Source organism: Dromiciops gliroides, chromosome X (genome assembly GCF_019393635.1).
Source record: "Dromiciops gliroides isolate mDroGli1 chromosome X, mDroGli1.pri, whole genome shotgun sequence".
Taxonomy (NCBI): domain Eukaryota; kingdom Metazoa; phylum Chordata; class Mammalia; order Microbiotheria; family Microbiotheriidae; genus Dromiciops; species Dromiciops gliroides.
The window spans coordinates 5,365,360-5,381,495 of record NC_057867.1 but is presented as its reverse complement, the minus strand read 5'-3'; the positions used below and the strand labels follow the sequence as shown (position 1 = coordinate 5,381,495).

The 16,136-nt window shown below is 45.7% G+C and overlaps 1 long non-coding RNA gene across 1 annotated transcript; it reads left to right on the top strand.

Moving 5' to 3' along the window:
- Positions 1-3,565: 3,565 nt before the first annotated feature.
- LOC122733421 lies at positions 3,566-15,420 on the top strand. Its single transcript, XR_006353841.1, has 3 exons — positions 3,566-4,091; positions 10,513-10,632; positions 13,944-15,420. It is a non-coding gene; the product is annotated as an uncharacterized LOC122733421 (long non-coding RNA).
- Positions 15,421-16,136: the final 716 nt, after the last annotated feature.

Genomic DNA, 16,136 nt, shown 5'->3' with positions numbered 1-16,136 from the left:
AAATAGAGAGGAAAAGACAGTCCTTTCCCCTCTACTAGTTGACTTGGTAATCTCATAAGCTCTAAGGATTTCATTATCACCTTTATAGTGAAAATTCTCTGAGCTACTTGTCCAACCCTAATGTCTCTCCTATACCTCCAGACTCATGTTTCCAACTGCCTATAAGACAACCCAAAATAGATGTCCCTTGGACATCGGAAACTCAACTGAACTCGGTATCTTTCCTGCCAAATCCTGCCCTCTTCCAAATTTCCCTGTGTCGGGTATCACCATCCTCCCTGGCATCCAAGCTTACAGACTACAGGTTAACCTTCACTCCTCACCTGCTGGTGCAAGGCCCTCATGCCCTCCCCCCCACTACTGGAGTAGCTGCTGGAGGGTCAGCCTGCCTCAGCCCTCACCCGATTCCACTCCAGGTCCATCTACACTTAACTGTCAAGCTGATCTCACTTAATCAAAGCTCACCTTTATAAATTCAAATACCAGGGGCAGCTAGGTGGCAAAGTGGATAGAGCACCAGCCCTGGAGTCAGGAGGACCTGAGTTCAAATGTGGCCTCAGGCACTTAACACTTACTAGCTGTGTGACCCTGGGCAAGTCACTCACTCAACCCCAATTGCCTCACCAAAAAAAAAAAAATTATATATATATATATATATATATATATATATATATATATATATATAAATTCAAATACCCAATGGATCTGGGATCCCACCAATGTGAAAGTGCCTTTTGTTGGGGGGGGGGGGGCGGGTTTCCACCTGTCCTTTGGGAGGGCTAGCTCACCCAAATAGTTAGAAGCTCACAGTGAATCTTGTAAAATAAAACGATGTATTAGGAGAGAGGAATATATGGCCAGGAGACAGAGTCATGATGGAGGCTGTCTCCCTGAGTAAGAAAAGACCTGAGTAAGATTACAAAACAAGTGGGAGGGGGTACCTGGAGTTTGAATAATGGGCTATCATATCAGTAAGATATGCAGTACCCATCCATATCTTGGTCCCCTCAGGAATGTGGATTCCTGAGGTAGGAGGCAGAGCTGTTTTTCACTTCTGGACTCTTGAGTTTTGTTGTCTAAAGTTTAAAGATTTCGTAGCTGTTGGGGTCTCTTGTTTCTTGGGCTCCCGCATCCCGCTACAACTCCAGTGATAAAGGTCACAACTCATCCATGCCTATTTGTCTTGTGTAATTCTTGTCCATGTCCTCCCATAAATTTGCCACCTTGGGAACCACCTAACATACTGACATCAAAGGGTACCAACTGAACACTGTCTACTCATCTGTACCATGTGAGTCATCTTCTCTTCCTATCATATAGTTCCTTAGAGGTAGCTAGGTGGCACAGTGGTTAGAGTACTTGATCTAGAATCAGGAAGATCAGAGGTCTACTTCAACTTCACACACTTACTAGCTTTGGGACCTTCATTTCACAGTTAAGGAAAAGGAGACCTAAGGAGGTTAAGTGTCCAGCCAAAGTCACACAGGTAGCAAGTATCAGGGATGGAGTTTGAACCTGACTCCAGAGCCAGTGAGCCTTCTCTGAGGGTTGAATTTGGATTTGGAGGATTTGGGTTCAAATCTCACCTGTCTCTGACACTTACTACCTCTGTGATCATGGGCAAGATACTTAGTTTGGTTGGCTTCAATGTCCTCATCTGTGAAATGAAAGAGTTGAACTCGTTGGCCTTGAAGGGCTCTTCTCTTGCCAAACATACGAGTCTGTGAATTACACTATGACACATTGGGAGGTAGATGCAAAAATGTGGAGATTGCACAGAAAGAATCTGTTCATTATGACTAGAGGGGAGAAATCAAGGAACACTTCATGGAGACAGCCTTTATGGTGGTTAGGCAAGTGCGACTTGGTGGTTCCTAACCTCTGGGGCCTGTGAAGTTGTTGCAAAGAATCTTTGAATCCAGCTAGGTCAAGGCCTGGAGTCAGGAAGACTGGAGTTCAAATTCTGCTCCAGATGCTCCCTAGCTGTGTGACCTTGGGTGAGTGACTACATCAATCTACCTCAGTATCCTGGGGATCATGATAACACCTACCTCCCAGGGCTGTTGTGAGGAACAAATGAGATAATTGTAAAGTACTTAGCGCCCTCCCTGACACATAGTGTATAAATGTTAGCTTGAGCTTTTTTTTTTTTAATATCTGCACCAAGTACTGCCAGTTTATTAACCTAAGACTCTTTAGGCAACTAAGGGAGTGTGGTTCATAAGAGTCCTGGACTTGGAGTCAGAAAGACCTAAGCTCAAGTTCTACCTCAGACCTAACTGTGTGACCCTGGGATAGTGACTTTCCTTCTCAGGGTTATTGTGAGTTGTAAGAAGTGCTTTGCAAATGTCAGCTAGTATTATTATCAGCACAGACCCCACCACTTCGCAGGTGAGGAAACTGAGGCCCCAGGAGCACGTGATTTGCCCAAGCAAGGTCACACAGGTGGCACGGTGAGATTTAACCTCAGGGGTTTTATTCAGTATACAGTACAAGCAACCATTATAACCACGAGAAACTTTGTGACATTTAAAAAGATCATTCGAAACGGATCGCACTCACTGTGGTCGTGGAAAGAATGTTGGTTTGGAGTGTGAAGCTCTGGCTTCGTCACTCATTTATGTGACTTTGGGCCAAGGTGCTTCAGGTCTCTGGGCTCAGTTTCCCCTCTGTAAAATGAAGGGTTTGGACAATCCCCTTTTGACACCCTGCTACTCGAGAATCTAGAATTCTATTTATTTGTTTATTTTTCCTTTTTATTTTTTGGCAGGGCAATGGGGGTTAAGTGACTTGCCCAGGGTCACACAGCTAGTAAATGTCAAGTGTCTGAGGCTGGATTTGAACTCAGGAGTCCTCCACTGCGCCACCCAGCTGCCCCCAAGAATCTTTAAGTGTGACTCGAGAATTCTCCCTTCTGGGCCTGGGGCTTTAATCTGAGATGAGGAGATGAACGCCAGGGTCCTTCCCAGCTTTGACGCTCGGTGACGCGGCGTGTCCCCGAGTCCACCCAATCGAACTTGTTCACTTTCCGGAGGCCCAGAGACCTTGTCCCATCAAAGAGCCGGGTAAGTTGGCCTACAGCCCGAGGCTTCCAGAGGAGCCCCACCTAGTGTTATCCTGTCATTTTACAGATGGGAAAACAGCCCGTGAGAGAGGCAGGAGTTTGAGGAGAGCAGGAAGTGAGCCCAGCGAGGCACTGGGAACGAGTGGGGGCAGGAGGAGCAGGCAGGGCGGCTCCGAGGTGCCGGCCCAGGGCTGGCGAAGAACCACATTGCCTAGCTGGTTTACGGACACTCGCTCAAAGTTCAGTGGCAGCCCCCAGAGAGGACAAGACAGCGGCGCCACGTCCTTCCGGCGGGAGAGGGAGGGGCACTTCCGGTCGGGCCGCTCTAGGCTCGCCGGGAGGAGCGTGCCTCTCGATGGTGCGCGCTGGCGCGGCTGCGCAGGGGCGGGCCTTCGCGGCTGCGCAGACGCATCTTCCCTCTGGATCTACGATTGGCCCGGGGCTAGAGAACCGCCTCTGTCTCCTACGCGGGTCCGGTGTGGCCACGCTGGCGCTTCTCTCCTCGGGTCGGGAGATGGGGCAGGGCTAGCAGGCGAGACTTCCGGCGACTCGGGCCGACCCCGGGGCGGCATTGGCTCCCTCCAAGCTTCCGCTTCCCTGCAGGCCCGCCCCCTCAAAAATCCCAGAGGCCACCAGCTTCCCCCTCCTCCCCTCGCCTGGCCCCCTCCCACCCCGCCTCTTATGTACAAATGGGCAAACTGAGGCCCAGAGGACCTGTAACGGCCCATGGCCAGTCAGAGGTGGGCGCCTCATCCAAGCCTGCCTCCAGGCTCCCCTTTTCCTTGATGCTTCTAGGTCTTACTCTACAGCTGTATCCGTTCCTCCCCAGCCAGACCGACCACGCAGCCTAGTCTGGCCTTGTCTGCAGCATTCTGCACCCACAGACCCCCATCTCTCCACTAAGAGGAGGGGTGACTCAGTATCTGCTACCCAGAACCCTTTAGTGTTTTGTTTTTTTAATTTACACGATTGCAGTCAGGGTGTGCATCCTGCTGCTGCTGCTTTCTTCCCTCTACGTCATTCACAGGTAATTCACTGCTTTGGGGAACTGCCTGGAAGGCGGGGCGGGGGGGGGGGGCTCCAGAAAGCAAAGGATTCCATTATCTCCACCCATGTCCCCTTTTCTTGCCTTTCCTCTGAGCCCATCACCTCCCTCTGTTCTTCTACTTCCGGGTGCCCGTCCCTCCCCCAGAGCATCAATGCTTCCTCTGAGATCTGGGGACATCCTGGATCAGTAAGGATAGGGACCTTTCCCCTAGGATTAGCTGAGGCTGGCCCGAATGCCTTAGCTCCTCCCATGGGGATGCTATGGTAAGTTCTCCCTACCCAGACCTCCCCAGTATTTCAAATAGCTAATGATGATCACATGAGATACGTGGAATGCAGAGTTGGGACTGTCCTGAGCAGACAGCTTGTCCAAGCCACTTCTGGAGATAACAAGTGCAAGGGAGCAGGCCTTGGTTAAGCACCTCCACGGCCTGCCACTGTGCTGAGCACTTTACAAACGAGATCTCATTGATTCTGGTTCCAAAGCCAGAATACACACTGCCTCACTCTTCTGAATTCAGCAACTGCTGCTTAGGCACTCACTACAAATCAGACAAAGGAGACAAAATGGGAACAAATATCTTTTCTGAAGGAGTTTATATGCTGTTGAAGGGGAGACACACACCATGTAAACAATTAAATGCAAAACAGTTTGAAAAGGGAGAAAATACTAACAACTAAAGGAATCAGGAAAGGCTTCCCGTAGGAAGTGGCAAGTGAGTTGAAGCTTGAATGGTGGTGGTGGTAGTAGTAGCAGCAGTAGTAGTAATTGCAGCTAACATGTGTTTTACCTAATTTGATCCTCACAGCAACCCTGGGAGGCAGATGCTATTATCATTCTCATTTTATGGGCAAGGAAACTAAGAGGCTTGTCTAGGGTTATACAGCTAGTCTGTGCCTGAAATCGGATTTGAACTCAGGTTTCCCTGACCTAATGCCCACCATTCAATGTACTGTGCCACCCTTCGTGCCCAGGACCCAAGAAGTGGAAATGAGGAGGAAATGCATTCCACATGCAAGGGAGAGTCTGTGAAAATACATGGAAGTGGGACCTAGAACAATTGGAACAGTCGGCCACTCAGCCAGCAAACATTTATTTAGAGCCTACTGTATGGTAGACATCGTCCTAAGCACTAGGGCACAAAACAATCCCTGTCTGAAACGAGCTTACAATTTAGCAGGGGAGACAACAATCAAACAACTATGTACAAACAAGCTAAATACAGGAAAAATAAAGAGAGGAAAGGCGCTGAAATAAAGAAAGGCTTCCTTTAGAAGGAGGCATTTTAACTGGGACGTAAAAGGAAACCAGGGGAGGCAGGAAGGAGACAGTAGGAAGAGTGTTCCAGGCCTGGGGTCCAGCCAGAGCCAAGAGCTATAGTTTCTTATTAATGGGACAGCCAGGAGGCCAGAGTCGCTGGATCAGAGAGTATGTGTTGGGTTGTACACTGGAAAGGGAGAAAGAGGCTTTGAACATCAAACAGTGAGCATTTTATTTTCACTCCTGGTGGCAATAGGGAACCACTGGAGTTTCTTGAGTAGTAGAGTGATACAGTCCTATCTGTACTATAAGAAGGTCACTTTGGTGGCTGAATGAAGAAAGGAGGTAGGTAGTCTAGGTATGTGGTGAAGAGGGCCTGCACCAGGGTGGGTTCAGTGTTAGAAGAGAGATACTGCAAAGATGAGATTAACAGGCCTTGGCCACAGCTTGGATAGGGGTTGGGGGTGAAAGAGAGTGAGAAGAATTCAGGATGACACCTAGGTGAGGGCCTGAGGGACTGGGAGGAGAGTGTTGCCCTAGACAGTAATAGGGAAGGGAAGACAGGGTTTGGGGGAAAGAGAATGACTTAAGACCAGCTGTCTCTAGCAGAGTACCTGACCAATAATGGCGTTTAATCACCCAGGACAGACAGGGTGGATCAGACCCTGAGGAGCCCGAAGTGCCAGGCAGAGGAGGCTGTATTTTTTTTAGTAAAGAACTTTATTTTTAAAAGTTTTCTTAATCCTTTTTATAGTCTTCCCCTTTGAACTGTACTTTGTAAGCATAAAAAGAGCTAAGCAAGGGGGCAGCTTGGTGGTGCAGTGGATAAAGCACCGGTCCTGGATTCAGGAGGACCTGTGTTCAAATCCAGCCTCAGACACTTGACACTCACTAGCTGTGTGACCCTGGGCAAGTCACTTAACCCTCATCCCACAAAACAAAACAAAAAACAAAAAAAAAGAGTTAAGCAAGACCAGCCAGCATCTTTCACAACATTCTAAACCCATGGACCCCCTTCCCTCCTACTGATAAATAGATCTGCTAGTTGTCTGCACAAACACACTGACTGCACTCATGGGAGCTGATAGAATGGCTAGACCTCCAGTAATGTGTCCAATCCTTTTATCAGACAAAGGGAAAACTGAGGCCTGGAGAGAGGAAATGACTTATGATCAGAACTAGACAGAACTAGAAGGGCTATACATAGAAATGGCTTGGGGTAGAGGGCTTCTTTTGGAGGGGGTATTCATCAAGCTCAAAATTTTAAAACGAAACAATTAAAAAAAGTAATGGGGCAGCGAGGTGGCGCAGTGGATAGAGTACTGGTCCTGGATTCAGCAGGATCTGAGTTCAAATCCAGCCTCAGACACTTAACACTTACTAGCTGTGTGACCCTGGGCAAGTCACTTAACCCCAGTCGCCTCACCAAAAATAAATAAATAAACAAACAAACAAACAAACAAACAAATAAATAAAGATAAATAAATGAATGAATGAATGAATGAATAAATAAGAAAGAAAGAAAGAAAGAAAGAAGGAATAGGTGGGGGCAGCTAGGTGGCCCAGTGGATAAAGTACCAGCCCTGTATTCAGGAGGACCTGAGTTCAAATCTGGCCTCAGACACTTGACACTAGCTGTGTGACCCTGGGCAAGTCACTTAACCCCCATGGCCCCACAAAAACTAAATAAGAAGTAGGGACATTCAAGAAAATTAAGTCCATCTCCTTAATCTAAGTGATGAGATTTGCCCAAGGTTAGCTAGTGTTGGCCCCTTGCCCAGGGCCAGCTGAGTGAGCATCTGCCCAAGCCAGGCCTGCTTTGACTCCACCCACTCCAGACCTGTTGGAGACAGATTTGATAACCCTTTCATCACAATGTCCTTTTTAAACACTACAATTTTGAACAAGATTTGCCGACACACTACTTATTGCATACTTTCTGACAGGCCCGGAAAGTTCTTTCCTGAAAATTTCAAGGAGGTAGGTCCAAGTCCTGTTGTCTGGGTTTCTATGCACTTTATATTTTTATATTTCTTTTTTTAAATCTCTTTTTGGTTGTTTTTATTTATTTATTTTTAAAGAGGAAACATTTTGCTTTATAGTTTTGGGTTCCAATTTTTATCCCTCTTTCCCTCCCTGAGGCAGCAAACAATCAGATATGGGTTAGACTTGTATGGTTATGTAAAACATGACCATGTTTGTTGTCTTGTACAAGCAAACTTGATTAAAAGAAAAACAAAATGAAAGAAAGTAGAAAATAGCCTGCTTCAGTCTGTTCCATCAATATCAGTTCTTTCTTTGGAGGTGGATAGTATGGTTCATCTGGGATTGTCTTGGTTCTGTCTCTTGGTTCTGCTCACTTCACTATGCATCAGTTCATACATGTCTTTCCAGGCCTTTCGGAAGTCATCCTGCTTGTCATTTCTATTTTTGTATTTCTAGTTTATATTTTGTCAGGACTTGGTTAACAGTATCTGAAGGGCTGTCCTGGAGCCCCCAGAGAACAAGGGCCTGTGTATTAACTATATGGCAACCAGGGAGGCTACAGAAAGCCAGCTTGTGGTTTAATGTGAGCACACATTTAACACCTGTTCCATTAAAAACAGCATGGGTAGGGGCAGCTAGGTGGCGCAGTGGATAGAGCACGGGCCCTGGAGTCAGGAGGACCTGAGTTCAAATCTGGCCTCAGACACTTGACACTTACTAGCTGTGTGACCCTGGGCAAGTCACTTAACCCCAATTGCCTCACTTAAAAAAACAAAACAAAAAAAAACCACATAAGCACATAAACACACACCCACACATGCATGCATACACACACTCAATTTGAGTGTGTATGAGATTTTGACTCAGTTTGACTAAATTTTAAATTTGTTCAACTTTTAAGATGTTGAAGGAACCTTGGGATTATGAATGTCTTTAGTTTTTATGGTCTAAGAGGAATATACAAGATCGTGTCATGTGAACGAATTCTGTCTCTGTCACTGACTTAATTTTGTCTATAAGAGACTTGATTTGAATCCTAACCTGGGTTCAGCTTTATTTTTTGGTCTGAGATCAAACCTGTCCTTAAGCATGATAAAAGCTCGGTTTTTCCTTTTATAGTTTCTGCACTGTCATCGCTCTATTTTGGCATGTGTTAAGGACTGCATGAACTCAGAGAGGAGCTATTTCTCACATAACAGATTTGGTGGCCATGAAAGGCTAAGCAGGAAGTTTGAAAAGACTGGGCCTTCCCCTTCAGAAGTTCTCCTCTGTGTACATGCTTATATTTACCTGGGAGATTTGAAGGGGGAAAACCCAGCTGAGTCATCCAGATCACAAAAGGGCAGGTACATCTCTACCTTCTGTGTGTGTTCTGGGTACTGCTAGGTGTTGTTTTGTCTCTTGCATTTGAATAATGAGTCTCTTGAAACTGGAGGGGGTGGTTAGTCTGGTAGCCACCAGAACAAGGTGGACATACAGATGAGCGAGGCACTGCGGTTCAGATATGTAAAGCAAGAGCTGGACAGAAAAACTAGATTTTAACAAGCAGGACAATTTTTTTTTTGGGTGGGGGCAATGAGGTTTAAGTGACTTGCCCAAGGTCACACAGCAAGTAAATGCCAAGTGTCTGAGGCTGGGTTTGAACTCAGGTCCTCCTGAATCCAGGGTCAGTGCTCTATCCAGTGCACCACCTAGCTGCCCCAAGTAGGACAATTTTAACAAACCTTGTGCCCTGTTTGCCTCCTTTTTCTGCAGACACAGAAGCAAGAGACTCGTCTGTGTTGTGGCCATTGTCTCTGGTTCAACCCCAAAGGGGTCTGGTGCTGTGGTGCTGCCCACTGTTAGGTGGTCCTGGTTGGATGGCTCTGCTGTGGTATAAAGCACTGAAGTTGGATATTCAGAGATCCCCTTTCTGGTCTGGTTCTGGTTCCTCACTGGTTAAGTGACCCTGGGCAGAACGCCCATCGGCATATACCTCTTTGTCATATTGAGGATGGGTCCAAAGTCATCTGGGGAGCTCATTCTTTCTGTTTACTGTCTCAGTTATTTATTTTACAATGTTGTTGCCACAACCACCAACAAAGCTTCGGACTGACATAATTTATTTTGAGGGGCTTCTGTTAATTGGTTTCAGCAAGTTGGTTTCAGTGAGTTGGAATTTGGTTTATTAATTTGGTTTCAAAATAATTCTTCTTTTGGGTCCCTCAGATTCTGGTTTAAATATTCCTGGTAAAAAATTTTACTTTAACGTATGGAATCTAGTCAGTCTGTTTCTTTTAAAGACACCCCCCCCCATGGGTTGTCTCCTGGAGAATTGGAAGATTCCTTTCAGATTATCTAAAGCTAAGTTTTAAAATTTGTGAAAATGTTTGGACAGGATTAATGTGAGAGTCTAGATATCCTTGGCCCTGAGAAGAATCCTTTGATTTGAACAACATGTGGGTTTAGATTGGCTAAAGAAAACGAATACCTTTATGAAATATCTTATGGACACATTTGGATAGATTCTGAGAATCAAAAAGTCTGCCCTAAAATGGAAAAACAGGCTCTCCACCAATTGTTTAGGTTCCCTTCTCTACAGATGTGTCTATAAGTGTTGATCATCAGAAAGCTCCACACCCTTATGCAGATGGGGAGCTGGGGTCCTGGTCTCAACTCTTGACACAATACACTTCCCTAACTTGTCCCAAGAAAAGGGTGGGAAAGCAATAAACTAGAGCAAGTTTAGGGAGCTTGGAATGGTGGTGAAGCTTATGCTGATGCCTTCATTTGGTATTAGCTTCTCGTAAGTGGCCTGCATCATAGAAGATGGTCATGTTTAAAAAATTAAAATCTTATACATAAAAGTGGGCACCTAGATGGCTCATCGGCTGACTGGACCTGGAATCAGGAAGACCTGAGTTCACATGTGGCCTTAGATACTTATTAGTTGTGTGACCCTGGGCAAGTCACTTAATGCTGTTTGCCTTAGTTCACTGGAGAAGAAAATGTCAAACCACTCCAATTTCTTTGCCAAGAAAACCTCATGGACAATAAGGTTCATTGGGTCATGAAGAGTTGGACTTGACAGAGGCTAAACAACAACAATATGACTAAAAGAGCTCTCTGTGATGTGCTACAATTCCGATGCTCACCTCTCCTTCTTAATAAACAGGGACTTATTTCCACTGAGCGTCTCATCAGACTTTCAGGAGAGAGAAGGAAAAACTGCAAGACAGTCCTCTTCTAGGTCTTCTCAACCCTGGCCAGTTTGAAGTAGCAGAGAAGAAGACAGGTAAGAAAGAAAAGAAATTCTTTTCCCCAGTCTGCAGTAATTTGTGGTATTGTCAATTAATTAGACTAATTTTGCAACTGAAATGTAATCCCTACTGCAGATTTTTGTCAAAAGGAAATTGCAACATCATGAGACTTATGGGAAAACCAGGTTTATTCCAAGAGAAATGAATATGCATGGGAACCCAACAGGCTCAAAGTTTTTACCGAAGTTTACACTTTTATAATAGCAGGACAAAGGGAGGGAGGGATACCAGGAAGTTGTATAACATGGGAGGGGAACAGTGAGGCCTAGGACATCAGAACCACTTGTGAGGTGAGGAGTAGGGTCAAGTATTCTTTCCCCTTGGGAACTACTAAACTAGGAAGACAGGAGGGTCCCCTTATCTGCAGAAGGCTCCAGCTGCACAAGCAGTATCCCAGCCTGGAACAGACCAGCTGGTGCCTGTCTTGCCTCCCAAGGACACACAACAAAGAATCTCAGCTGGGGGGGGGGGGGCTTCGTCCTTGACACATTCAGGGCCTGCTGAGGGCTTTGAGGATGGTGTTTCTGAAAAACAGGGCAATTCCCTGTAACAGCCCTTAACATTTCCAAATCATGGTTTGAATAATTTTGTAAATGCTCAAATATATTAGTGGATTGTTTTTGTTGGTGAGGAGAGGAAGAGGTGTGCAGCTTTCTAGGGCTAACATTATATGAAAATAGCAATTAAGACATTTTAAATTCAGTAGCAAAGACAAAAAATGTTTGCCCTATCAGGTGAAAATGTAATCTTAGATACATCTTTTACCTTACCTCTGCATTTTTTTCCTGTGGATGTTTCAACAGAACTGAATTGTTTAGATAAATTAGAAGCAAAGTCACCTAAAAAAAATTGAGGGGCGGCTAAGTGGCGCAGTGGATAAAGCACCGGCCCTGGATTCAGGAGGACCTGAGTTCAAATTTGGCCTCAGACACTTAACACTTAAGTAGCTGTGTGACCCTGGGCAAGTCACTTAACCCCAATTGCCTCTCTAAAAAAAAAATTGAGTTGGACTATACAATTATAAATGCAAAAGTTTTGCAATGAATTGGTACAGTATAAGAAAATGTGTACAGGAGAGATTCAGTGGAGTGTGAGACTGGGATATGATTGGAACATGAAGATGAGATGGAAATAAAGAGCAATGCAAAGATAATGTATACTATGGAATTGGGGGGCACAGGAAAGTGTCATGGGGCGCAGAGCACCCCAGAATTTCTCTGGGGCACACTGAGGAATCTTCTCCTTGAGAAACTAAACCAGAGGACAGATAACGCCTAGAGGAACCAAATCGGACTGAGCTAGCTTGGGATTCCTACCCTTCATTCTGGTCTCCCTTATCCTGGGGAGATAAGTTTGGGTGTGGCTGCGGCCTTTGTGTCCTGAAGAGGGATCCATAGCCACCCCTCACCCAATTCCTTTAGTCACTACCAGTGGGGGATGGTCCTTCACTGCTCACCCAATTCCCCCAGCTACCACCAGTGGGGGATGGTCCTCTCTCACTAAAGGAACTTTTCACGGGCAGATGGTCCACCCCCATCAGTCCTCTATAAAAGTACCTTCTGGTCTCCTGTTCGAGGAGATTTGGTACCTCTGAGCCATGTGCTTTATGCCAAATCTCCCCATGAAAAGTCTAAGGATTTCTTTCATGGTTTCCCTCCCCACCACCCTTCCCTTCCCTTGGCCCTAAATAAACTATCACCTTGTTCTAACTAAGTTTTGTGTGCAAGAGGGTGTAATTCTTTAAAGAGGAATTCCCAAGAACCCCAACCCCAACCCGTACCCATTTTCCCACTATAACAAAAGGGACAGTTTTGACATTTGTAAGGCTTAACTCAAAGTCCAATGTAAAAGAAAAGGGGGAAGGTTTAAGCACGTCTGAGTGGAAATTCAAAGAAAGTTGGAATCCCTTTGAACCATCACAGTGTGAATGGAGTGTTTGAAAGTCAAGGGTTTGGGGAGCAGCTAGGTGGCGCAGTGGATAAAGCACCAGCCCTGGATTCAGGAGGACCTGAGTTCAAATCCAGTCTCAGACACCTAACACTTACTAGCTGTGTGACCCTGGGCAAGTCACTTAACCTTCATTGCCCCAGGAAAAAAAAAGTCAAGGCTTTCAAGTTTAGAGAGGTTTGGGGCAGCCAGGTGGTGCAGTGGATAGAGCACCAGCCCTGGATTCAGGAGTACCTGAGTTCAAATACGGCCTCAGACACTTCACACTTACTAGCTGTGTGACCCTGGGCAAGTCACTTAACCCCAATTGCCTCACTAAAAAAAAAAGAAAGGTTTGAGGAGGTTGTTTATTTAAAAAACATTTTTTTTTACTTCATTGAGATAAGAATGCAATGGGAAAGTTTTTAGAGAGATAGATGCCTGTTAGCAATTTGAGACTGGCAATATTCAATCATATTCCAGCATTTACCAAGTAGAAACTATAGTAATAACTTTGCAGCATGGGATTATTTGAGTTTAGTGTACTAAGATTCTGTCCTAGTAGAAAGACGTGCTCCAATCTTTGTGTGGGGAAACATCTATTCATAATATCATTATGTTTGCAATGTCCATATTTTAGGAGAGCCTCGTGGCCCCCAAAAGGGAATGAGAATGTGAGACAATTCCCATAAATCATTGGAGCTGAGCTAACTGAAAGCAATGAGCCCTGTAGTTTAGGGTTCTGGCAGCTAGGCCCCTGGGAAAATTGAGATTTTGTGACTGTAAATCTGGACTTCAATTTGATTTTGTCCTAAAACTAAATTATAATGTGGTTTCCTCTAAAGTGAGATGTATTATTCTGTTATGGGGAAATGGTGGTGGGGTGTGTTTGGGGTACTTAGGAATTCATAAGACTATTATTAGGATAATTGTGATATTTATCCTCTATAGGGCCTTAATACTCTTGATATTTGTCATTAAGGTGATAAACTTATGTGACATTTAAAAAATTCAGGAGACATAATTTCTGGGTAATTAATCATTGTATTAATCATGCTAGCATATCATTAATAAAAGGCGCCAGTGACCACCTGCAATGCCCAAACAGTCATGGAACCCACTGAATCCTTACGTGCCCTTGGAAGAATGGGTGTTGCTGAAGGTGGCAATGATTCTGGTTAACAAGTAATGAGAGAATGAATATTAAAATAAGAGCTGGCACTATTCTAATGAGGGGCTGGGCAAACTAATGGAAGAATTTATCCTCACCCAAACCTGAGTAGAACACAGTGGGCTTCCCTATGTGGGTGGGATCTGAACCCGATTGAGGAGAAAGTTAATCCAATCTCCTTATCAGCAGCATCTTTCAGCTGCTGGCTTGGCCCAGTTGGGGGCACAGTCTGGATTGGAACCTGGGACCCCTGGCTCCAAATGCAAAGTTTCTTTCACTGTATCTTGCCGAGGAGACGACACCCTCTGAGAGACAAAGGCAAAAATTGGAACGGAGAACGAGGGAGAAGGCAATGGAGAGAGAAGGATGAGCAAGGGGAGGGGATGTATGGCGAGGTTGCCCAGCAGAAGGGTAAACCGGGCCGCTGGTAGGGCACATGCGCTCTGCTGGGCCCAGCTGGTTCTCCCTCCCCTTTGACCCGGAGCTAGTTCCAGGCCCCGCCCGATGCTTCAGAGCTGCAACTCCCCCCGTCCCGGCCAATATGGACTCATTCTCTAGAGCAGCCCTCAGCAGGACCTGCCGGAAGTGCTCGGGGCTCTCCAGCTCAGCCTCCCCCAGGTCTGACACCTACTTCCGTTTCCTCCTCCCCTCTCAGAAGGCTGCGTGGGCGCTTTCGCAGCTGCTCTAGGACACCCGGAGGTCTCTCACATCTTGGTGGTTTCCTGGCCTAGAATTGGCGTCTGATAACCGCTGCTTGAATGGAATAGAAGGGCCTGGTGTTAGGAGGTGGGGGAGGTCAATTTCCTGGACCATCAGCGCCTAGAGAGGGGGGGGGGGCGGCGCGCAGAGTCTGAGTTACCCATCGTACACATGGGGAAACTGAGGGCTTAGGATCACAGAATATCCAATAGGGACCGGAGGAGACATCAACCACAGCCCCCTCATTAGAAGGAAGAGACTGAGGCCCAGAACAGTTACAAGGACCCTTTAGACAATATCTGGCCCAAACCCCTGATTTTTCCCCGGAAGGGACCAAATGCAGAAAGATATAATGTTAGATGATAGTGGATAACCTATATCAAAGTGCTTGCTGGCCTCGGGAGGGGGGAGGTAAGGGAGGGGGGGAGAAAAATTTGGAACGGAAAAAAATATCTTTACATTGTTAATAAGAATGTATGCCTCCCCCCCATTTGATGGAGCTGCCTTATTATCCAAAAGTATTTTATGAAACTCTGGATTAATAGGAGCAAAATGCCCAGCTAGCTAGTCTGGTGACTTCTTTCCCCAGGATAGTAATTAAGACTTCCTCTTCCTTGCCAAACCCTTTATGGAATTATATAATCTTATCATAGTGTTTCTGTATTTCCTCTATACTTGTTATAACTGAAATTGTAAAAACTGCTTTGCATCACAGCCATTCTTGTTATGGTATTCGCTTTGGGGTTGATTTGTATCATGCTAATGAAACTGATAACACCCTGTAACCAGTGAGCAAAGAAACCTTATATACCCTTAGAAAGAGGGAGTCTTCAGGTCTCTGACACTTGACACTTATTAGCTGTGTGACTCTGGGCAAGTCACTTAACCCTCATTGCCCCACAAAAAAAGAAAGAGGTCCTTTGGAAGGGGTCTCCCCATGATTCATGCTTGCTTATTCTTGGGACAAATAAACTGGTACTATGTTTTTCCCTAGCAGTTCTCTGATCTGTTTTTGTTTTTGTTTTTCAAAGGAGGGTAGGTATGGAAACAAAGTTTGACAACATGTAATTGGAAAAAAAATTTTAAATTAAAAAAAAAAACAACCTGATAGAATGTTAGAACTGGAAGGGGTTTTTTTTTGCCTTAAGGTGGAAGCCAGGCCCCAGGCACCAGGCAAGTACAAAGGCATCAATTCAATGAAAGGAGGGGCTTGGGGGGGGGGGATCATAGGCTCTTGCTGATACTCTTGTCACTCTGACATGACTTCTAGAGTATAGTGGGTAAGTGGAGGGCACAGCATAACCGTGGTAGTTTCCCTGCTCCTTGCAGGGACCAGCAAGAAATGGGGATGCCACCCTTTTACATAAAGAGTTAAGGACAAGGGCAGCTAGGTGGCGCAGTGGATAAAGTATCAGCCCTGGATTCAGGAGTACCTGAGTTCAAATTTGGCCTCAGACACTTGACACTTACTAGCTGTGTGACCCTGGGCAGATCACTTAATCCCAGTTGCCCTGCAAAAAAAAAAAAAAAAGAGTTAAGGACAAGGGGGGCAGCTAGGTGGTGCAGTGGATAAAGCAGTGGTCCTGGGTTCGGGAGGACCTGAGTTCAAATCCAACCTCAGACACTTGACACAGGAGGAGAGAGGAGCTGGGAATGAGATGAGGCATTCTCTTTGACTCCTTC